Source organism: Pristis pectinata, chromosome 31 (assembly GCF_009764475.1).
Source record: "Pristis pectinata isolate sPriPec2 chromosome 31, sPriPec2.1.pri, whole genome shotgun sequence".
In the NCBI taxonomy this organism is placed as follows: Eukaryota; Metazoa; Chordata; class Chondrichthyes; order Rhinopristiformes; family Pristidae; genus Pristis; species Pristis pectinata.
This window is the reverse complement of record NC_067435.1, coordinates 8,851,990-8,877,977: the sequence shown is the minus strand read 5'-3', so window position 1 is coordinate 8,877,977 and position 25,988 is coordinate 8,851,990.

The window sequence follows — 25,988 nt, the reverse complement described above, 5'->3', positions numbered from 1 at the left end:
TTGGAGCTAACTAGGTGGACAACGTGGTCAGCATGGACTCAATGGGCTGAAGGGCCTGTATCCGTGCTGTATTGCTCTATGACTCTATGACTCTATAACACAAAACTCCAGTCCAGATGTAAGGTCTCGACCGGAAACGCCGACTGTCCATGGATGCTGCCTGACCAACTAAGTTCCTCCTGCAGCTCGTTTCTTGCTAAATACAAAACTGTACAAGGAACTAAATCTGCTGTACTTTTTCATTTGTCCTATACATGATTCTAAATCCACCAAAATATTTGATTTTCAACTGCCTTCTCAACCCAGGGACAAGTAGGGATGGAAAATAAACGTTGGTGTTGCCCAGCAACATCCACATCCCATGAGTGAATGAATTAAAAAAGAAAATCCGCTGGAAGGAATTTCACCATCATTAGCTTTTCTTCTCAGCTTGAAATAAAGTGCCTGTGGTGTTTCAAGTGAAGACAGTATTGAATTGGATAGCCTCCATACGTCTGGCTAATGTCCATGAAAGTTTCAGAAAGATAGACATGCTTTTCACAGTGCCATAAATTAGGTTTCATGTGTTCCTTCTTTGCACAAGACAGATTTATTCAAAGGAATGCTACTAATCAACCTTCACAGCCAAGAAAAAGTAAATGATGCCTTAATAACTCCAGAGTTGAGTCAAAGGATGGAAACTGGGAGTAATGAGGAACCTGGGAGGCCTGGAACTGTTCTGTAGGTGAGAGGGATGAGATGTATTGGTATTGGTATTGGTATTGGTTTATTATTGTCACTTGTACCGAGGTACAGTGAAAAGCTTGTCTTACAAACCGATCGTACAGGTCAATTCATTACACAGTGCAGTTACATTGAGTCAGTACAGAGGCCATTGATGTAGTACAGATAAAAAGCAATAACAGTATAGAATAAAGTTTCACCGTTACAGAGAAAGTGCAGTGCAATAAGGTGCAAGGTCACAACAAGGTAGATCGTGAGGTCAGAGTCCATCTCATTGTATAAGGGAACCGTTCAATAGTCTTATCACAGTGGAGTAGAAGCTGTCCTTAAGTCTGGTGGTACGTGTCCTCAGGCTCCTATATCTTTTACCCGATGGAAGAGGAGAGAAGAGAGAATGTCCCGGGTGGGTGGGGTCTTTGATTATGCTGGTTGCTACACCGAGACAACGAGAGGTAAAAACAGAGTCTAAGGAGGGGAGGTTGGTGTCTGTGATGTGCTGGGCTGTGTCCACAACTGTCTGCAGCTTCTTGCGGTCCTGGGTGGAGCAGTTGTCGTACCAAGCCGTGATACATCCAGATAAGATGCTTTCTATGGTGCATCGGTAAAAGTTGGTGAGAGTCAAAGGGGACAAACCAAATTTCTTTAGCCTCCTGAGGAAGTAGAGGCGCTGGTGAGCTTTCTTGGCCATGGCGTCTATGTGATTTGACCAGGACAGGCTGTTGGTGATGTTCAATCCCAGGAACTTGAAGCTCTCAACCCTCTCGACCTCAGCACCATTGATGTAGACAAGTGCATGTACACCGCCCCCTTTCCTGAAGTCAATGACCGGCTCTTTAGTTTTGTTGACATTGAGGGAAAGGTTGTTGTCATGACTACTATGTTACTGAGCTCTCTATCTCCTTCCTGTACCCTGACTCATCGCTTGAGATCATCTGCAAACCTGTAGATGGAGAGCAGAATCTGGCCACACAGTCATGAGTGTATAGGGAGTAGGGTAGAGGGCTGAGGACGCAGCCTTGTGGGGCACCAGTGTTGAGAGTAATCGTGTCGGAGGTATTGCTGCCTATCCTCTCTGATTGTGGTCTGTTTGTTAGAAATTCAAGGATCCAGTTCCAGAGGGAGGTGTTGAGTCCTAGCTCTCAGAGTTTGATGACAAGCTTGCTTGGAATTATTGTATTGAAGGCAGAGCTGTAGTCAATAAACAATAGTCTAATGTATGTGCCTTTACTGTCCAGATGCTCCAGAGCTGAGTGTAGGGCCAGGGACATGGCATCCGCTGTAGACCTGTATCGCCAATAGGTGAATTGCAATGGGTCCAGGTTGTCTGGTAGGCTAGAGTTGATGTAGAGAGGCTATGAAGGGCTTGGATTATGTTGAATGGCCATTTTGCCCGGCTTTCAACAATAGCAGGATTATTGGCCTGTTCTAGCAAGAAAGAAAAGAAAATACAAAGGTAACTCGAACAGCCAGGACAAGAAGCTGAGCTTTCAGGGGTAAATTTCAGATTATAAGGGACTTGGTGGGTCAGAGTAACTATAAGGAACCAGAGAAGGAACCACATAAAACAGTGCACACTGAAAATTTTCATAAGATTTACGGAGTATTCGAATTGTCAGAGGTTTGCATTAAGACAATGATTCATTCATGAGACATAACAAAATGAGTAGATACAACACTAACATAGGAAAAGAGGAAGCCTTTCATAACCACAGGTGTACCGAAGCACTCTTTCGCCTGAGGAATAGCTTTATTTTGTACTACACTTTTATCCGAAACAGTGTAGGCAACAAGAACATCACTTTGTGCACAGCAAGCTCCCACAAAGCAACAATGGCCAGATTACCTGCTTGACAATTTAAGGATTGATCTGGGATAATTCCCTGCTCTTCTTCAAACAGTGGCCATGGGATTATTCAAGTCATCTTTACAGGGTGGTTAAGGGCCTTTCCATCTCACCTAGAAGACAGCTGTATGATGAGGTTTTGGATTATTCTAGGCAGAAGCCATCACAGACACAATGAACTGAATGCTATAAGCCTTCATAGTTCTGCATAATGACTTGAAGTGTTTTATCATAAGTACTTCTGAGGTGAGTGAATTATCTTCAGAGGAGAGATGAGATTGAGCCTATGTTCACTCGTCTAGGAGAGTTGACCTCATTGAAACATATAAACTTCTAAGAGGGATTGAAGGGTACATGGTGGAGAGGTTATTTTCTCAGACTGGAGAGTCTAGAGCCAAGGGACACACTCACAGGGCCATAAGACCATAAGATACAGGAGGAGAACCAGGCCATTCAGCCCACTGAATCTGCTCCACCATTCAATCATGGCTGATTTTTTTTCAACCCCATTCTCCCACCTTCTCCTCATAACCCTTAACCCCCTTACCCCTACTTATCAATCTCTGCTTTAAATACCCCCAATGACTTGGCCTCCACAGCCCTCTTGTGGCAATGAATTCCACAGATTTGCCACCCTCTGGCTGAAGAAATTCCTCCTCATCTCAGTTTTAAAGGGATGTCCCTTTATCCTGAGGCTGTGCCCTTGGACCCCAGATTCTCTTACTGATGGAAACATCCTCTCCACGTCCACTCTGTCCAGGCCATTCAGTATCCGATAGTTTTCAATGAGATCCCCCCTCATCCTTCTGAACTCCATCGAGTACAGGCCCAGGGACATCAAGCACTCCTCACATTATGCTTTTCATTCCTGGGATCAGGTATTAACATCTGAGATAAGGACCTTTTCTCTACTCTTTAGAATTCTCTCCTTCAGAGGGGATAATAAGTTTTCCTACATACCCTGGACATTATTCATTGACACTTCTCCATCCTATATTTCTAATCGACCTTCTACATTCCGGCTTTGGTTTTTGCATGGAATCATATCTGTGGGGACAAGAGACTGCAGATGCTGGAAATCTGGAGCAACACACAGAAAATGCTGGAGGAACTCAGCATCCAAGGAGGGAAATGAACAGTCGACGCTTTGAACCGAAACCCTTCATCAGGACTGGAAAGAAAGAGAGCAGAAGCCAGAATAAAAGGGTGGCGGTGAGGGGGAGGGCAATGACCAGGCAGGTGATAGGTGAGTCCAGGTGAGGGGACAATGCAGGTAACTGGGGGAGAAGGGGAAATTGGTTTGATGTGAGAAGCTGAGAGGTGATAGATGAGTCCAGGTGAGAGGGGGGAAGGTAGGTGGGTGGGGGAGGGAGGTGGAAAAAGGGAATGATGTGAGAACCATAGAACCATACAGCACAAAACAGGCCCTTCGGCCCACCATGTTGTGCCGTCATGGGAGCTGGGAGGTGACAGCTGGAAGAGGCAAAGGGCTGAAGAAGATGGAATCTGATAGGAGAGGACAGTGGACCATGGAATAAAGGGAAGGAGGTGGGGAACCAGAGGGAGGAAGGTGTGTGTAATGGGCAGGTCGTGAGGGCAAGGGAGGGGTAAGAGAAGGGTAAAGGGTCCAGAGAAGATGAGAGAAAACAAGGTGGGGGGGGGGGGGGACAGTGGAGAGTGGTTACCAGAAGTTAGAGAAATCAATGTTGATGCTGTCAGGTTGGAGACTACCAAGGCAGAATGTCAGGTGTTGTTCCTCTAATCTATGTCTAGCCTCAACTTGGCAGTAGAGGAGGCGGTGGACAGATATCAGTGTGGGAATAGGAAGTGGAATTAAAATGGCTGGCCACCAGGATCTCATCAATTTCTCTAACTTCCGGTAACCACTTCCCTCTGTTCCCTGCCTCCCCCCCCCCGGCCAGAAATGTCAGCTGTTCATTTCCCTACATTGATAATGCCTGACACACTGAGTTCCTCCAGCATTTTCTGTGTTGCTTCATATCTGAGGGGGTTGTTCTTCAACCTTCAGCAGGTCTTCCTCAATGCCTCATCAGTGGTCAGACCACCTCAGTTGTTCAGTATATTGAAAGCTGACACTGGGGGAGTTTTGAATACCAAGCGAATCAGGAACGGGGATCAGATAAATGGGGTACAGGATTAGCTGTGATCCAGTTGGGTGGTGACGTGGGCTCAAGGAGTCAGATGTCCGACTCACCATTTCATTTCTTTTATTAATGTAATAGAAGAGGCAATCAATATATTAATAAAGATAATGCATAATTGTTTAAATAGTTGGGCTGTAATGGAGCATGGAAACTTTAAGGCCATAATGTTGCCTTTCAACATTGCAAATTGTAATTAACCACAAAACAACACCGTTCTGCTCTTGCAACTTCTCCTACGCACCCCACACAAAACTCTGAACGATGTCCATTGACACTATTCCATTCTATTTCCACATACGCTCTTCTGCATTCCTGCTTTGGGCTTTGAGCGGGGTCATATCTGAGGCAAATGTTTCATCACACGACAGCCGATCTTCCTTGATGCCTCACCGATGGTCACACCGCCTCCAATACCACAAAGCCTGCTCGAGCAATATGTTGCAAAGTCCTCCAACTGACCTTCGCTAAACTCCAATCAAGTCGGACACTCTGTGTTTATACCATGCGATCCTTCTTGCTTCCCTCAAGACCCACTCACTGGAGTGGGGGGGGAGATAACTACTGATCCATCAGAGATCTGGGTCTTGACATTGCAACACGATTCTGCAATAGATACTCAGAGGCATAAGGAAGTCCAAAAATACCACAATTAAGACGTCAACAAAATCCATCCTTGTCTTGCTCTGCTCAATCCACATCCCAGCCCTTGTAGGTTGGGGTACTTCAGCTTTTTGTCTAGCTATGTTTTAAATATGATAAAAGTTTCTGCCTCCTGTTCTGATGAAGGGTCCTGGACTGAAAGGTTAACTGTTGCTCATTCCACAGATGTCACCGGACTTGCTGACTTCTGCAGCATTTTCTGATTTTTGTTATTTCTCCAAGTCCCCAACCATCCCCAAAAGGATGAAACTGCTCCTCATCTCCCGTCTAATCCTTCCATCCACAAATTAAACTTCTGCCTCTTGGTTTTGATCTCTTGTGTTAAGAAAAATAAATCCTTCCCATCCACTCTATCATAAATTTATGCACCTCGATTAAATCTAGATAGCGATCAAGAGAAAAAAACAGTTACAAACAGAGCTCAACATTGGAAGAGAGAAGCAGGAATGCAGGCATTCAGCCCTGTGAATCTGATCCACCGTTCCTTGCAATTGAGGCTGACTTTTCCCCTTATTTTGCACAATGTCTTTGATTAACAAGGAGATATCAGCCTCAGATTTAAAATTAATTACTGGCCTGGCATCAATTGCTTTTTGGAGCATGGAAACTTAAACTAAGCTCACAACGTTAGATAATACCAACTCTTCACCAGCCTCTGTCTGTAGAAGTGCTCTTATCTCCATTCCTGTAAAGTGTGCCACAGTTATCTTATGTTTATAAAATCATGAGGGGCATAGGTAAAATGGATTGTCACAGTCTTTTTCCCAGGGTAGAGGAGGGTAAAACTTGGGGGCATAGGTATAAGTTGAGAGGTAGGGGAGGGTAAAACTAGGGGGCATGGATTTAAGGTGAGAGGGGAAAGATTTTAGGGGACCTGAGGGGCAACCTTTTCACACAAGAGGGTGGTGGGTATATGGAGCGAGCTTCCAGAGGAAGAGTTAGAGGTGGGTAGAATTACAACATTTAAAAGAAATTTGGACAGGCATACGGATCGGAAAGGTTTAGAGGGATATGGGCCAAACACAGGCAAATGGGACTAGCTCAGGATGATACCTTGGTCGGCATGGATGAGTTGGTCCAATGGGCATGTTTCCTTGCTGTATAATTCTATGACTCTATACTCACTAATCCTCGACTCCTATTGTCAATAATCTTCCCACAGACCCATGTGTTTGTCAGGTAGGTAAATACAGTCAATTTACACCAATACCATTATTAGTCTCTATCCTAAAAATTCCTCGTTTACCGCAAAATATTCTTAAATAGCTCTTGCCTCAGAGTGTTGAAAGGTGATTCAGATGGTTTAGGCACTTGGTCTTTTGAAATGATGCCAATGTAGATTAGTCTCCATTGAAGAAGCTATCAACTTTATACTTTTACTGGCAAAGAAAAATGTTTGGTTTCATTAAATAGTCTGTGCATCTGAGCCCAAGGCTATTATTCCATTATGACAGCAGTACTAAGCCAATGGATTCTATCACACATTAAAATCTGTGACAAGTGCATCGCAAAGGACAGGCCCAAGACCGAAGGTAAAATTTTTGGAAGAGGTCATACAATGGGATGGACGTCCATGATGCCTGTTGGGACTCAGTCAGGAGAATGTCCAGAGACTGATGAGAATCCCTGTGTTGAATATACTTAACAACTGAGTCTCCACAAGCCGCTAGGGTAGAGAGTTCCAATGATTCACTATCTCTAACTCCTTTGCATCTTAGGTTTGAATGGCCAGTCCCTTACTTTGTTATCATGACCCTTGGTTAAATAACCTTTGTTGTTGTAATATGAAGAGGGAGATGGAGCCATGTGTTGTTCATCTGCGTGCAGTCACCATTCTCCCCGATTGTCCATCTGGTTAATTACTGGTATGCCAGTGCTGCAACAACAGATAAATGCCACATATCCCACAACTCAGTCCAGGATGTCCTCAGGTAATGAATGGGTTCAGTTTTAACAGACATCCATAGGTCAATTTTGTCCATAAGTCAGAAGATACACAAAATCACTCGATATGCTAATCCTACCTCCACAGTACTATAATGAATGGTGTTGATGAGGGCAAATTAACATGAACATTTATTTATTGTCTTCCCCTGCCTAGTTACAGTGATACTGAATCAGGATGTCCCATGCTCAATGGCTGGTTTCAATGGTCTTGAACTATCAGTAGGTGTTACGTTGTTTATTAAGTATCATTGCACAAGTATCAACAAAAGCTCTACCATGTTAGTTGGTGTCTTAACAATAGCACCCACTGTTCTCTGAGTTGCGATTAAGTCTTGCTCATCAGTTCAATAGCCTAAGTATTCCAGTCCAGATGAAGGGTCTCGACCCAAAATGCTGACTGTCCATTTGGCTCCACAGATATTGTTCGACCTGTTGGGTTCTTAAGCAATTTGTTTTATGCTCCAAATTCCAGATTCTGCAGTCTCTTATATCTCCATTCCACTGATCTCTGCAGGAATTAGCTTCACTCTGATTCCATGTTGTTGTAATCTGGATGTGACTTTCTCCAGGACCATCAGATGCTCTATCAATGCAGGTGTTGAAAACGGGATATCATCCATGAAGATGATGATACAGTCCAGCCTGGCAAAATCTGGTCCATGACGTGCTGAAAACCCATTAGTGTTGTTGATTAAAACTCCACAGGCTGGGCAATAATATCCATGTGTCCCTCATGGGTGTGAATGGTGAGGTGGACTTCTGACTCTGGATCTAACTCCAGATGCTGGTACGTGAATAAACCCAGTCAACTGAAGAACCTTCCACAGTAACAAGTAGTAAATCCCTTGTGCTGGGTAATGGATATGTTTCAGCTTTTATACAGACATTCACTCTGACCTTACAGTCATCACTATATCCCCACAGTCTAGTCTTGCTTTGGTATAATCATAATAGGAGCTATCCTGCCACTCCTCTCAGAATGCCTCTCCAGGTGATCCAGTTTATTCTCAACCCCTTCCTTCAGGGCACAGGGACAGGTCAGGGCTGATGGGAGGTGGGAGTGGGTTCTACCTCCATATGCTTTGTTGTTTATCTTCCTTAAAAACAGAAGCAAGTCTACCCCATACTTCCCGCAGTGCAGGTTGTGGAACACTGGCTTTGTAAACTGAAGTTTAATCTAATATCTTTCAGCCAGTTCCACCTCAATAGCACAGGGTTGTTGCCCTTCACTAACAGCGGGGACTGGATCCAACCACTGTCTCTGTACTTCATTGAAACTTAAATCTCTCTCAGAACAGGAATGCCATCATTTGTATATTGCAAGAGGTGAAAGGCGCACCTCACAATGCTTCTCTTTGTAAACATGATTTGGCATAAGTGACACAGATGACTCAGTGTCTAGATGGATGCTTACTGATTTTTCTATCAGCTCTATCTGGAGGTAAATTCTCTAAATCCATCTACAAATTTGCAGATGATACAGTCACTTATGCCAAAACGCATTTACAGTGGGCCGTATCTCTAATAACAATGAGTCAGAGTACAGGAAGCAGATCGAGAGCTTAGTAACATGGTGTCATGACAACAACATTTCTCTCAATGTCAGCAAAACAAAAGAGCTGCTCATTGACTTCAGGAAAGGGGGTAGTGCACATACACCTGTCTACATCAATGGTGCTGAAGTCGAGAGGGTTAAGAGCTTCAAGTCCCTAGGAGTGAACATCACCAATAGCCTGTCTTGGGCCAACCACGCAGATGCCATGGCCAAGAAAGCTCACCAGCGCCTCTACTTCCTCAGGAGGCTAAAGAAATTTGGCATGTCCACTTTGACACTCACCAACTTTTATCGATGCACCATAGAAGGCATGCTATCTGGATGTATCATGGCTTGGTATGGCAACTGCTCTGCCCAGGACTGCAAGAAACTGCAGAGAGTTGTGGACACAGCTCAGCATATCATGGAAACCAGCCTCTCCTCCATGGATTCTGCCTATACTTCTCGCTGTCTCAGTAAAGCAGCCAGCATAATCAAATACCCCATACCCCAGACATTCTCGCTTCTCCCCTCTCCCATCGGGCAGAAGATACAAAAGTCTGAAAGCACGTACCACCAGGCTCAAGGACAGCTTCTATCCCACTGTTATAAGACTATTGAATGGTTCCCTAGTATGATAAAATGGACTCTTGACCTCACAATCTACCTCATTATGACCTTGCACCTTATTGTCTACCTGCACTGCACTTTCTCTGTAGCTGTGACGCTTTATTCTGCATTCTGTCATTGTTTTGCCTTCTACTACCTCAATACACTGTGTAATGAATTGACCTGCATGTACAGTACGCAAGACAAGTTATTCACTGTACCTCGGTACATGTGACAATAATAAACCAATTGCAACTCCAATTCCAATCCCTTGTGTTGTGCAGACTGTTAATATCACAGATTTTTTCTTCCTCAATCTCCTCTCCGGTGCCAATCACACACTGTGAATGACTAGAATGTTTTGCAATTCTGTGTACTCTATTTTTCTACAATTGTGGCACTTTTCCTGGTAAAATCTGTTGGAAATGTATCGATTGCTACCTGCACAGAGGTAACATGCTTGTTGGTGTGACAATTACCTGAGGAACCTGTGATTGCTGACAAAATAAAGGAGGTTCATTTCAAGTTTTGCCACTAGCGTTGCTGCCTGGTGCTCTGTAGACTCTATGAACAGTACCTTTGATTGGGTCAGAATGACTCCTTAGTATCCTTACAGGCAAGTTCCAAATCCAGTGCAATATCTCAGGATAACTTGAAAAGTTAAGTGGTCTTGTGACAACATTTCTTTTTAACTAGTTCCCCACAGACAACCTGATCACAGAGGGCATTTGGGAATGCACCAAAGTCATACAAACTTGCTGGTCACTTCAGCGCAATGATGTCATCAGCAAGAGCTTCTCCTTCCTCTTGGTGCCATAGACATAGAGAGATACCACATAGAAACAGGCCCTTTGGCCCATCGTCCACACCGATTATCAAGCACCCATTTACACGTCTTAATTAATTCCACCCGCATTCTCATCAACATCCCCCAGTTTCTACCATTCACGTACACATTAAGGCGTAAGTTACAGTGGCCAAATAACCTACCAATCCTCACATCTTTGGGATATGGAAGGAAACTGGAGCACCAAAGGAAACAGGGAGAATGTGCAAACTCCACACAGGCAGCACCCGGGTCACTGGCACTGTGAGGCGGCAGCTCGACATGCTGCACCACTGTGTTGATAGTGAAATCTGAAGCATTCTGCAATGAGAACCTCTATTCTATCCAGCTCTCTATTCAAATAGCATAAAAGCAATCTTGTTCTGTCTTAACCTAGAAAACTAAGGATGTGGATGTTATCCTCCCAGGACTGATTAGGTAGATCCGGCCCCTATTTTCTATGGTTCCCAACTTGGGCTACATGACCTTCTCAGGGTCGGAGGGCACATAACTGGGGCTTAGCAAAAGTTACAGAATTGCAGGAGGTCTGTGAGGACTTAATAATAATGAGATTATTTAGAAAACTCACACTAAAATGAAAATAATGAAAATACACTCCACATGTTCGATGCCCTGTCTGTAGTCCACAGGCACACCTCTAACATGCTATGAGGAACGGTCTGTGTCATCATTAGATGTTTACGAAGGGGACAAGTGTGTAGATTTTACTAAAAAGTGATCAAGTTCATTCAAAAAAGGTTGGGAGCCACTGATCGAGAGATTAGGACAATGAGAGGCAATATCAATGAGATGCATTGGGGGCTTACAGAAAAGATTCTGTTTTCACTGACTGGAGTGTCTAGGATAGTGCTTTATCATGGCATGACCCCACTTAACTCCCATAAAGTATTCAAAGCCACAATCAATGTGTAAATAAATGGGTTTATTTCTAATGAGAGACGACCAATAAATGATGGCCTAGCCAACAACATCAACCCATGAGCAAATAAATAATGGAAAAAAAGCAAATCCATGGTTGGAATCTCACAGAATTTGGACACTTATTGCTTTAAGTAGATAATATTGCTCGATGAAGCTTTAACAGTTCTGGTGTCCTCAAGCTAAAATCATGTTGCTTCTGCAGGATTTTGAGTACTTGGCTTAAAACCAAAGCTGAAGGCAACTAAGGACAACAGAAAAATTAGCTGCAGTAACTTTTCCTTTCAATGCCAGCTCTTCCGAACAACCCGAACTCACCGAGACCTAAATTGGATCGCACTGGAAAATAGGGCCTGGGAAGCTAGAAAGGTGATTTGTTTTGGATTTTCACCACCTGCACCATGTCCATTTAAGTTGTAGTTGTGTTTCCAGGGATGTTGCAGGATTGTTGATTTTTTCACTGGAGAGGGTGCAGAGGAGATGCACGAGGATGTCGCCTGGATCAGAGTATTTCAGTTGTAAGGAGAGATTGGATAGGCTGTGTTTGTTTTCCTTGGAACAGAGGAGGCTGAGACGAGAGCTGATCGAGGGATATAAAATTATGAGAGGTAGTGAGAATCTTACTTTGATGGTGGAGGGAGTCTAAGACAAGAGGGTATAGATTTAAAGTACAAGTTAGAAGGTTTAGAGGAGATCTGAGGGGGAATTTTTTCACAACAAAGATTGGTTGAAGTCTGAGGAGGTGGTGGAGGCAGATACTCTTACAACATTTAAGAAGCGTCTAGAGAAGCACTTGAATCACCAAAGCATAGAAGGCAATAGACCTAAAATAAGATGATATCTTTATTAGTCAGATGTACATCGATACACACAGTGAAATGCATCTTTTACCTAGAGCGTTTAGATGGAATTAGTATGAATGGGTGAAACAGAGGTGGGCCAAATGGCCTGTTTCTGCATTGTTTGATGGGGATGTCTAACAAGAGACAACTGAACACTTTAAGCTGATACTCTTTGGAGTTCAGCTGCCCAAAAGATGATCCTGTTGAAGTGTATAAGGCTCCAGGAAGGTTTGACAGGTAGTTGCTGAGGGGAGGTTTCATTTTGGACTGGGAGACATAATTTCAGAATAAATATCGCATGTTTAAGATAAGATAAGATAAGATATCTTTATTAGTCACGTACATCAAAACACACAATGAAATGCATCTTTTGCATAGCGTGTTCTGGGGGCAGCCTGCAAATGTTACCACGCTTCTGGTGCCAACATAGCACGCCCACAACTTCCTAACCCACACATCTTTGGAATGTGGGAGGAAGCCAGAGCACCGGGAGGAAACCCACGCAGTCACGGAGAGAACGTACAAACTCCTTACAGACAGTGGCTGGAATTGAACCCTGGTCGCTGGTGCTGTAATAGTGTTACGCTAACCGCTATACCCTAAGATGCTTACCCTAAAATGGAGATGAGAAGGGATTCTATTCTCAGAGGGTCAGCAGTCTTTCGAATTCAGTGGAGTCATAGAATCATGGAGCACAGAAACAGACCCTTTGGCCCATCGAGTCCATACTGACCATCATGCACCCCTTTGCACCAATCCTGCACTAATCTTATTTTAATTCTCCCCATATTTCCATCAACTCCCCCTTGTTCTACCACTCACCTGGTGGCCATTTAACCTATCGCCCCGCACATCTTTGGGATGTGGGAGGAAACCGGAGCACCTGAAGGAAACCCACACATCACTGAGGGAACGTACAAACTCCACACAGACAGTACCCAAGGTTGGGATTAAACCCTGGTCACTGGGGCTGTGAGGCAGCAGCTCTACTACCTGCACCACTGTGTTGTCCCAGAGAGGTGCAGAGGATATGTCATTCAAGGTTGAGACTGACTGAATTTAGAATTACAACAAAAGGAAAGGTCATAGTTGAGTTTACGTTTCAGATCCAACCTATCATCAGGACCCGGATTTATGTGAAGACAGAAGTCTGGAGAGATAAGAACAGTAAAGTAGAGAATGTCGAAAATACTCAGCATGTCAGGCAGCATCTGTGGAGGGGGAACCAGAATGACTTCTCAACCTGAAGTATTGATTCTGTTGCTTTTTCCACAGCTGCTCCCTCACCTCCTGAGTGCTTCCAGCATCTTCTATTTTTCACTAAAGACTTAAGACAATTGGCATCAGAGGCAGTGGGGAGAAGAGGAGATCCTTTAACGCAGTGAGCTGTGATCTGGATCACACTGGAAGGACAATGGAACCAAATTCAATTTCACAAGGAGTTTGGATAGTTAATTTTAAACGGGAATCAAGTGACGTAATTAAAATATCATCCCACTAGAGCAAGTCAGATTGTATTTTAAAACCAGTTAGTTTATTGCATCAGGCAACACTTCCTCAGAACTAACTACAATCGGGCAGCTGACTCCTTTCTCACATCTCTCAGTCTCATGAGGGGCTTGCTCACCCACCTCTCAGAGCACATTTTGTTTCTCAGAAGTTTGTTTACATTGCTCCTGACACATTTCCCGCCCTACCCTTTCACAAATGATTATGGGGTTATGTCCAAAATTTACGCACCGACATTTTAATGTGTCTTTACACATGTAGACACAGCCACACCCTTGGCATCTGTCACACTCATACAGACAATCGCACTCTCATTAAACACATGTATATATTCACAAAGACCTGGAGCAGCGCAGATCCTGTAGGCCCCCAGCTCCAGGAGACCAGGAGTAGCACAGCGCTCGAGACATCCCAGCTCCAGGAGACCAGGAGTAGCACAGCGCTCGAGACATCCCAGCTCCAGGAGACCAGGAGTAGCACAGCGCTCGAGACATCCCAGCTCCAGGAGACCAGGAGTAGCACAGCGCTCGAGACATCCCAGCTCCGGGAGACCAGGAGTAGCACAGCGCTCGAGACATCCCAGCTCCGGGAGACCAGGAGTAGCACAGCGCTCGAGACATCCCAGCTCCAGGAGACCAGGAGTAGCACAGCGCTCGAGACATCCCAGCTCCGGGAGACCAGGAGTAGCACAGCGCTCGAGACATCCCAGCTCCGGGAGACCAGGAGTAGCACAGCGCTCGAGACATCCCAGCTCCGGGAGGCCAGAAGTGCCACAATGATCAACGCATCTCAGCTCCGAGAGGCCAGGAAAGCGTCTGGGGAAGGATGCAAGGTGCCTTGTTGCAGTTCATCCCAAGCAGCAGGGTAACTGAGGACTGTTTGATCTGCAGGCTGTTCCCAGGGACACATACCAAGACTGTCATCATTCTGCTGGAAAATCTTCAACTTGTTGAAAGATGGTCTTTGGTCTGCCCGAAACTTGTTGGTCTTCCAGCGCGACAAGATGTCGAAAAGGAAATGCTACCAACTGGCATATTCCAGATTGCAGGAGTACGTGTCAGGGATGCACTGAAGCTCGATGCAACCAATGCAAAGGATCCCTGGAGGACTGCAGTCTAGGCTCCTTCTGCCTTCTGAGGGGCTAAGTCCAGGTAGAAGCCCTTTAAACACTTGAAGTTTGGATCCCCCCAGGAGGCCTGTATGAGTGGCAATGGTGCTCTGTGCACAAAATGTTCAAACACTACCACTGCACAGAATAGATATCATTGTGAATATATGGACTGAATGCCACTACAAATGTAAACAGAAACACGCACTGTGGTTTTTTATATTTGTATATATTTTATATGAATAAATGTTATTTTTGAAATAAAAAAATACATGCAAAGACACACACACACACACCACACACACATGGAGACACATGCAGTCTTAAACTAATGTACACTCTTGCATGCAAACACATACTTACAAACACATACACACAGTCAGACATATATTCATATACACGGTCAAGCTCAAATACAAAATCATTCACATTCACAGATCCACACTCATCACAGATAACACTTAACCACATTCTTACATATTGTTACATTCATGGTTAACCTCCATAGTTAACCATAAGCATGTATATATATATACACACACACACACACACACACACACACACACACACACACACGCAGCACACTAACACAAAGGCACAATCACACTCACACTCATGTACACACATAGTTAAACAATCACATATTCTCAAATTCGCCTATGCTCACAGGCAAACACACTCTAACACATGCCAAGGCTGAGCCTGCGATTCAGTCATCAAACATAAGAGTGATGTTACTCTGCATTTGTGTCCTTGATAACATCAGTTCACTTATTTAGCTTTCTCCAACTATCAAGCCCTGAACTCCCCTCATTCAGCTGGTGAATGTCACAGGATCCTGTGTTTACAACATTTTTATGGAAAATGTCAGCAGAAAAAGAAAGAATTGGAGCAAGAGGGAGTTCTCTTCTCTGCCATTCACGCATCAATCACCCTGCTCACTAATCTGCATTGTCCCATGGTTAAGCTCAAATGCTCTTGCCAAGTTGATTCCTGATCATGAACACAGATATCCCAATGTAACAAACATTCAGTACACACACCCATCAGCCTTCTTCTGTAGGCAGTTCTGTTGAAGTCCTTATCTGTTTCCTGAAATAGAACTTGGCACAGTGGCGCTGTGGTTCGTGCTGCTGCCTCACAGCTCCAGCGACCCAGGTTCGATTCTGATCTTGGGTGCTGTCTGTGTGGAGCTTGAACATTCTCCCTGTGACCATACGTTTTCCCCAGGTGCTCCAGTTTCCTCCCACATGCCAAAGGTGTGCTGGTCACTAGGTTAATTGGCCACTATAGATTTCCCCTGGTGTAAGTGGGTGGCAGGAGAATATAAAGTTCTGTGTAAGAGTGAAAGTAGGTTAGAGGGAAATGTGGGGGGATGGGACTGATGGGATTACTCTGAGAGCTGGCCTAAACTCAATGAGTCAAATGGCCCCCTTCTAGGTTGTAAGAAACTTTGAAACTTGTGTGCCACTTCACTCTCTGACTGTGGCAACGAATCTGCCCACTGCCTCGGGTCTAGGTGTCCTGTGCTCCATGTTTTACTACATCCAGATCCCGCCACTATGCCATTGACTAAACCAAGCAGTTTCAGTAGTTCAGTCAGTGGGCACGAATGTGAAATATCGTGGGAACGTGTCCTTGTTATTGCTGGATTCTGGCACTTGTTGGGGTCCAAACAAACAGGAGACCCAAGGCTGAGATGGCGTGAGAGACAGAGGTTAGAAGGAGGGAGGCGCTTGCTTATACCAAATCCAAAGAGGCTGGAGGATGAAGAAGAAGTGTACAGTCCTTTTTTTCCAGGGAAAGGGAACTAAAAACTAGGTTTAAAGTGAGAGGGGAAAGATTTAAAAGAGACCTGAGGGTCAACTTCTTCACGCAGAGGGTGGTGTGTATATGCAATGAGCTGCCAGAGGAACTGGTTGAGGCAGGTACAATGATAATATTTAAAGGACATTTGGATAAGTACATGGATAGGAGGGGTTTGAGGGATATGGGTCAGACACAGGCAAATGAGACTAGCTTGGTGGGCACCATGGTTGGCATGGATGAGTTGGGCCGAAGGGCCTGTTTCCGTGCTGTGTTAATCTATGACTCGAAGTGGGATGTGAGAAGGTGGAATATAAGTGAACTACCTTTTTCAGTGGTCTGCAGACTGCTGACAGTCACAGCCCCATAAAGGCCAAGCACTCATCTCCTCCGTGATAAGTGTTGGTCCCAGTCTGGATAAGAGCTACTGCTTTTGTCTCTGGTTCACCCTTCCCTGCAAGAGAGAGGGAAGTATGTCCATGAGAACTGTGCAAATTTCTTCAGCATTGTCACGGTTGAATAGCTGGCTGTCTGTGGGCAGGATGGGAGAGGCTTGCAGTAGAGATAGGATGATAAGGGTGAGGTGTGCACAATTGCACAATGAATGTTAGGTATGAGACCTGATTGAGAGAGATTGTAGGTGATGGGTGTGGTGCACACAGCAGTGCTGTGTTACCATTGCTCTTGTACGATAATTGGAGGTACGTTCACTGACCTTTGCTTGTGGCATTGCAGGTGGAGCAGCGGCCTCACAACTCCAGCGACCCGGGTTCAATCCTGACCTCTGGTGCTGTCTGTGTGGAATTGCATGTCCTCTCTGTGACTCGGTGGCTTTCCACCCCTGGTACTTTGGTTTCCTCCACATTCCTAAGAAGCACATGTTGGTAGGTTAATTGGTTACTATAAATTACCTATGGTGTAGGTAGGTCTTGGGAGAATCAGGACATGGGCATGTGTGAGAAGTTACATACTTAAATGAAAGCTGGGCATGTGTTAATGGGCATGTGTGAGGGAAAAGATTACAGGGGAGTATTGGTATTGGTATTGGTTTATTATTGTTGCTTGTACCGAGGTACAGTGAAAAACCTGTCTTGCATACCGATCGTACAGGTCAATTCATTACACAGTGTAGTTGAATAAATAGGGGAATGAGAATACTCTGATAGCTGGTATACAGTCATAGTTAACAAATTATAGAGTGATACTTTGGCCCACTATGAACATGCTGTCCATTGTACCTATCCACACTAATCCCATTTACCTGCTTTCTATGCCTTGGAGTTCAAGTACTCGTCTAGCTGTTTCTTAAATGCTGTGAGAATCTCTACCTCCATTACCCCTTCATTCCAGACTCTAACCACTCTCTGTGTGAAAAAGACAATCCTCCTCAGATCCCCTCTAAACTTCCAACCTCTCACCTCAAACCTATGCCCTTCCGTTTTAGTCACACCCACCATGGGATTTGATTTTTTTACTATCCTGCTATCTACTCCCCCCATAATTTTATACACCTCTATAAGGTTTCTCTTCAGCCTCAAATGCTCCTGGGAAAAGAAGTCATCAAGTTGAGTTTGTTGTCATGTGCACAAATACAGTGAGGCACAGACAACACACAGAACATAAATTATACATAAATGATACATAAAATTATATTACACAGTGAAAAAAAAACTGCAAAAACAAGACCACAGTACCAAAAAAAAACAAAGGCACAATCGAAGGCAAGTTCATGGTACTGCAAGAGGTGGTCCATAGTGTTCTGTTGTTGAAATAGAATTAGGATTGTGCCAGATGGTTCAAGAATTTGATGGTTGTAGCTGTTCCTGAACCTGGTGGTGCAGGACTTCGGACTTCTGTACCTCTTGCCTGATGGTAGCAGCAGGAAGAGGGCATGGCCCAGATGGTGGGATCCTTGATGAGAGATACCCTCTGTGACTGCGCTGCCTGAATGAAGAAATTACTATCAGTCAGGACAAGGTCAAGGAATAATCCTGCTCAGTAATTCATGGTCAATGGGAAATGCAAATTGCAAGCTCATTCTCGTTCCTTGCGTCTGGGGTTTATTCCATTGATACCACTGGATGAGATTTTGGAAGAAGAAAACATTACTTGGACCCCACATATAACACATTCATTGCTTAATATACTACAGCATTGAGATGAATTCCCACAAGTTTTGGAGAGACTGTGTTTTAGGATGATTGTGATTTGAAATCACTATCTGTTGGGATAACTGTTTTGTGGAGATTGTCCCCAGGAATCATTGTGTTTTGGAATGACTTGTTTTTGGTGACTGTTTTGTGTTTTGCAGTGATTCTGTTTTATGGTGACTGTTTTGAGATGACATTTTTGGGCGACTGTAAGTTGTTGTTACCAGTATTGGTTTATTGTTGTCACATGTACCGAGGTACAGTGAAAAGCTTTAGTTTTGATGTGCCAACCGGACAGATCATGCCGTACATAATTACATCAAGGTACATAGAACACTACAGCACAGTACAGGCCCTTAGGCTCACAATGTTGTGCCAACATTTTACCCTACTCTAAGATCTATCTAACCCTTCCCTTCCACATAGCTCCCCATTTCTCTATCATTTTATCATGGTAAAAAGAAAACAAAATGCAGAATATAGTGTTGCAGTTACAAAGAAAGTTCAGTGCAGGTAGACAAATAAAGTGCAAGGGCCACAACGAAGTGGATAGGGAGATCAAGAGTTCAAGACACCATCTTTCAGCTCATGAGAATTGTTTATTTCAGTACCACATGATTAAAAATAAACTCGGCAAAAAGTGAAATGCAACTACAGGCACTTCTGGGTCGTTGACTTCACTTCAGAAATTCATCCAGGTTCTTTTGATATTGAGTTGCATTTGTGCATCTGATGTGACTTCAGATGCACCTCAAATGTTGTCATTCCCCAATGAAACGGTCCTTCAAGGGTGTTGCCCAGGAAGTTTCTTCACATTGTTCCATTAAACACATTGGCTGCTCACTGAACAAACCTGCTTTTGTAGCAGAGGTGCTGGACTGATCCACAATCAGGCAGGTCACTCACTTACTTTCAATCATTTACTCAACACATGCCCATTAAAAGTTAATTCTTCATTCAAACCTTTTCTTTCAGCTTTTAACTGAACAGTGTAATCATTTCTATGTTTCTCCAACTTTCATTTAAGTAAGTAACTTGTCCCAACAGCTCTATGTTGACAAGTCCCATTCTTTGTATAAATCTCCAAAATCCTATTTGAGTTTATTTGCGTTGGTTTTACTTCTTCCAGATTCAGCAGAGGTTCATTAGATTAAGATTTGGTGGAGAAGATTCAAGGAAGATGTTGCCATTTCTGGGGAAAAGCTGCATTAGTGGAGGTCAACAAAAAATGAGAATTAAGGAGAGACTTCTTTCCTGGAGAATGGGAAGAACATGGAACTCAACTTCCTCGGGGAGTGGTTGAGATGAATAGTATAGATATACTTAAGTGGAAATTAGATAAAGAATTGACAGAGGAGGAAATTGAGTGCTATGGTGTTATATGAAGAAAGAAAGGCAGCAGGATCAATGCATGGTAAACACTGAAGGAATACTGCGAATACTTGTTCCAGTCTCTAAAGCCAGTAGACCCCTTTCTCTGGTATGACTATCCACATCTTGGCTCGATGGGCTGAATTTCATAGATTTAAAGAACCTCTGCTGAATCCAGAAGGAGGGAGTCACAGAAGTAAAATCAACTCAAATAAATTCAATTTGGATTTTGGAGATATACAAAGAATAGGACGTCAGCACAGTGCTGTTGGGACAAGTTACATACTTAAATGAAAGCTGGAGAATCATAGAAATGATTACACTTTTCAGTTAAAAGTTGAAGGAAAAGGTTTGAATGAGGAATTAACTTTTAATGAGCATGTGTGAGTAAATGATTGAAAGTAAGTGATTGTCATATGCACAGACTTGCGAGCTCATTGGATTTCTTGCTGCATTGCATCGGGGTCCTTCGAGTTAGACTCCTGGTACTGACAAACAGTTGTCTGTTCTCAGTGCCTTTTGACCATATGGATGGTGTCAGCACAAGGCACCTCTTCCACCTCCTACCTCTGCCCGGTATAGCATCTAAAAACCTTTGAACCTGATTGTTCAACTGTTGTTCATTTCTCCATTCACTTCCTGCAAACCTGCCAGCACCTTCTCCACCCACCACCCGCCTTTTTACAAGACTAGTTTTAGACAGTGCAGCTAACTTCAAAGGATGATCGTCCCTCCACAACATTGACCCTCTGTCTGCACTGGCTACGTGAAGATATTACTATCAGTCAGGACAAGGTCAAGGAATAATCCTGCTCAGTAATTCGTGGTCATGGGGGAAATGCAAATTGCAAGCTCATTCTTGTTCCTTGCCTCTGGAATTCATTCCATTGATACTACTGGATGGGATTTTGGGAGCAGAAAACATTACTCGAACTCCACGTGAAACACATTCACTGCTTAATACACTACAATATTGAGATAAATTCCTGCAAGTTTTGGAGATACTGTGTTTTAGGATGATTGTGATTCAGAATCACTGTCTTTTGGGATAACTGTTTTGTGGTGACTGTCCCAGGAATCACTGTGTTTTGGAATGACAATTTTTTGGTGGCTGCTTTGAAGTGATTGATTTTATGGTGACTGTTTATAAAGATCAGTCAGGACAAGCTCAACAGTGAATGCTGCTCAGGGCTAAGTCCAATGAAGGTCCTCCAATTGGCAGGGTTAGAGAAATAAAGTCGACATTCTTTCCCAAGCAGGTTACCGCACCACTGATACTCTAATTATACTCATTTGGCTCTGATGGGTGGGCCACATCATGTACATACCCGACACCTCACTCCCAAAACAGGCACCCAATTCAAAGCTCTGCAATGGGAACAGATTACCAGGAGGACAGAGGTAAAGATTCCAGAGTGGTCTCAAATCTTCCTTGCAAAAATGTCATGTCCCCATCAACTCTTGGGAATCCCTGATCCGTGACCGATTAAGGTAGAGAAAGAACATTCAGGATGACATTGAGGTCTTCTCATTAACTTGTCCAGAACACATTGGAACCAGCATAAACAGCAGAAGAATTGCACCACCTCCCTAACTACCTAACGCCTGCCCGATCTAGCATTCCTGCTTCTCTTCTGGCAGAGTCTGTGGGTCCCACATTGGCCTCATCAGAACCCACATAGCTGGAGTCATAGAATCATGGAGTTATACAGCATGGAAACAAGCCCTTCGGCTCAAATCATCCATGCCAAACAAGGTCCCTACTTAAGCTAGTCCCATTTGCCTGAATTTGTCCTATATCCTTCTAAACCCTTCCTATCCATGAACGTGTCCAAATGGCTTTTAAGCATTGCAGTTGTGTCATAAACATTGTAATTATGATCACTGGAGTGGGACTAAGTAGTCATCATTCCCAAAAGACTGCTTGTTAGACCACGCTTGGAGTATTGTGTTCAGTTCTGGTCACCTCATTACAGGAATGATGTGGAAGCTCGAGAGATGGTGCAGTGGAGATTTACCACAATGCTGCCTGGATTGGAGAGCATGTATTATGAGGATAAGTTGAGTGAGCTAGGGCTTTTCTCTTTGGCGAGAAGGAGGATGAGAGATGACTTGATAGAGGTGTACAAGATGATAAGAGGCATAGATCGAGTGGACAGTCAGAGACTTCTTCCCAGGGTAAAAATGGCTAACAAGAGGGGGCATAATTTTAAGCTGATTGGAGGAAGATATAAGGGGGATGTCAGGGGCGAGTCTTTTACACAGAGAGTGGTCGGTGCGTGGAACGCACTGCCAGCAGAGGTTGTGGAGGCAGTTACATTAGGGACCTTTAAAAGACCCTTAGATAGCCACATGAATGATAGAGAAATGGAGGGCTATGTGGGAGGGAAGGGTTAGATAGATCTTAGAGCAGGATAAAATGTCGGCACAACATCGTGGGCCAAAGGGCCTATACTGTGCTGTAATGTTCTATGTTCTATGAAAAGAAGATTTTAAACACTAAGTGGTTGGTTACATGTTGTGTATTCCTTCTAATTCTTCATAATTTCAATTTAAGAATTCCAAAATTCATCATACAGAGGAGTAATTATGACATTAACATTAAAATCACAGGGACTAGTCATTTAACTCCTGCTTTTTACAGTTCATGCTCTGAGAGTCAAGCCTTGCTGACTGATAATACAAGATAAGATAAGATTTCTTTATTAGTCACATGTACATCAAAACACACAGTGCAATGCATCTTTTGCTCAGAATGTGCTGGGGGCAGCCCGCAAGTGTTGCCACGCTTCTGGCGCCAACATAGCATGCCCACAACTTCCTAACCCGTACATCTTGGGAATGTGGGAGGAAACCGGAGCACCTGGAGGAAACCCACGCAGACACAGGGAGAATGTACAAACTCTTTACAGGCAGCAGCCAGAATTGAACCCGGAATGCTGGCACTGTAATAGCATTACACTAACCGCTGCACTACCATGCATGGAGACACAAGAGGCTGCAGATGTGGGAATATGGAGCCGTTTTTTTTGGGTCAAGCAGCATCTGTGGAGGCATACTTTTCCTCCACTGATGCTGCTTAACTCGTTGAGTTCCTCCAGCAGTTCAATTTGTTGGCTTGCTGACAAATGCCAGATGAGATTCAGCAAATCAATTTTAGGTTAACCTACAGCATATTAAGAATCAGTCTTCCATATCCACTCAATTTTGCAATAATTATTGATGCACCGGCTTTGTTGAATCCAATCTTCAAATGTGTCTGGTAAACTTGTTTATGTGACTCAGTGCATACAGTCACAGCTCTTTGGGGGAACAATAGGCTCAGTGTATTTTTCCATTCACTTCAATTGCTGCTTGAGGTGTGTCCATGCTGCAGCTGGGAACAGCAGCACAGATTTATTTCAATTCGAAGGCTCAACCATTAAAGTAGCTGCAGGCAGAATGGAGGTAACCTGTTGCTGCTTGGATGAGTTTTGCTGAGACAAAAAAAACTGTTTTTGTCACTCCATGTCCTGATACCCTGCAGAGCAGGCAATCATCCAAGCTGTGGTATCAGAAGGGAAGATAACTGGAGAGCGGTATGGTCTCGCACAGACTGAGGAATGAAAAGTCAGCCAGCAAATCAACTTGCGTGTCATTTCTCCAGTTGTTGCTCACCTCAGTTTCTACCTCTCCAGGACTGATAGCTATACTTTAAGTTGCCTGGTTCCTAAACTCTAGAATATCCTTTCCTAAAACTCTCCACTTCTCCTTCCTTCTGAGATTTTGTTAAAGCTACCTCATTGACCAAATCCAGAGTCCAGATAAAGGGTCTCAGCCCGAAATATCAATTGTCCATTTCCCTCCACAGATGATGCCTGGCCTGCTGAGTTCCTCCAGCATCTTGTGTGTTGCTCCAGATTCCAGCATCTGCAGTCTCTTGTGTCTCCTCTTTGAGTGAATGTTTGGACCCTTTTCTAATACTTCATTGTATGGCCGAATGTCAAATGTCCTTTCATAAAGCTCCCATGAATGCTTTAGGGTTCAATATGATAGATAGATATCTTTATTGGTCACATGTACATCAAAACACACAGTGAAATGCACCTTTTGCATAGTGTGTTCTGGGGGCAGCCCGCAAGTGTCGCTATGCTTCTGGCGCCAATATAGCATGCCCACAACTTCCTAATCTGTACGTCTTTGGAATGTGGGAGGAAACCAGAGCACCCGGAGGAAAACCACGCAGACATGGGGAGAACGTACAAACTCCTTACAGACAGTGGCCGGAATTGAACCTGGGTCACTGGCGCTGTAAAGCGTTACGTTAACCGCTACACTACCGTACCTGCCCATATATATAAATATATATATAGATATATAAATCCAAGTTGCCATTGGCATTGGGAGATCTATGTTTCAGATGTGTCAGCTTCAGAAAAGAACTGGAGAACAAGCCTCCCCAAGGAGGACATTCATTGCTCTTTCTACCAAATGACTGTTGTAAATAAGACCATCTTAGATCAAAGACGTCATTTTATTCATTTACAGTCATGAGTGTCGTTATCATTTGTTGCCCACCACTCACTATCTTTGAGAAGGTGGTGGTGAGCTGCCCTCTTGAACCATGTGGTGAAGGAAGTCCCACAGTATTTCTAGGGAACGAGTTCTAGGATATAGACCTACGAAGGGTCAGCTAATATATTTCCAAGACAGGATGTGGTGTGACTTTGAACAGACTTGCAGGAGGTGAAGCTCACATGTGCCTGCTCTCTTTCTCTGGGTGATTATGGTTGAAAGCTTGGGAGTCTGGTCACCTTGTATTTTACAGATGGTTCACTGCTGCTAAGGCTGCGTTGGTGATGAACAGGGGAAATGCTTAGGAGGCCAATCAAACTCCTCTGTCCTGCATGGCGTTGAACGTCTTGAATATTGCTGAAGGTACATTCATTAAGGTTAGTGGAGAATCTACCAGCACACTCTTGACTTGTACCATTGGTGTTGGGAGAGCTTTGGCTATCAAATGCTGAATCACCTGTTGTAAGATTGCCTCCCCCTGACCTGGTCTTGGGAGCCATATTATTTCAATGGTTGGTGTACACACACACACACACACACACACACACACACACACACACACACACACACACACACACACACACACACACACACACACACACACACACACACACACACACACACAGTTAGCAGTGAGCTCCTTGTGCAGTAACTTTGAATGGTGCACCAAGCTTGTGAACTTGATGATGACACTTAGAGTGATATTCAAATACTTTGGTCTTGAGATTGTCTGGAAGTACCTGAAAGGGAAAGTTAATGGATCAGTATTGCTGTTCTGAAGTAGTTTATCAGACATGCAACTATCTTTGATGCAACACCTTATAGAGAGAAAAAGTGCAAGGAAATCTGGATATGGCAGAAGTATTCTTCACCCTGGAGACATGGAACGATAGCAGGTTTGTGTGTTTTAAGGATGAAGCTTGAAGTGTTTTAAATCGTTGTGACATGCATAGAATTCAGTGCTGAATTTTCAAAGCAAACAGCATTCCCTGGGAGAATTGTATTAACTCAGACATTCAGTTCTGAACTAACATAAAAGTCAGCTCACAACCTGCTGCCAGAGTTAATATAAACAGAAATGCTGGATACACTCAGCAGTCAGAGAGCGACTACAAAGAGAAGAGCAAAATTAAAGTTTTGGGTGGGTGCTGAGAACATAGAACACAGAACAGTTCAGCACAGTACGGGCCCTTTGGCTCATGATGTTGTGCGACCTTATCCACATTCAATCTATCCCTCTCTCTACTTCACCTCCCATAACCCTCTACTTTTCTTTTGTCCATGTGCCTATCTAACAGTCTCTTAAATGACCCTATCGTATCAGCCTCCACCACTACCCTCAACAGTGCATTCCAGGCACCCACCACTCTGTAAAAAAACCTACCTCTGACATCTCCCCTGA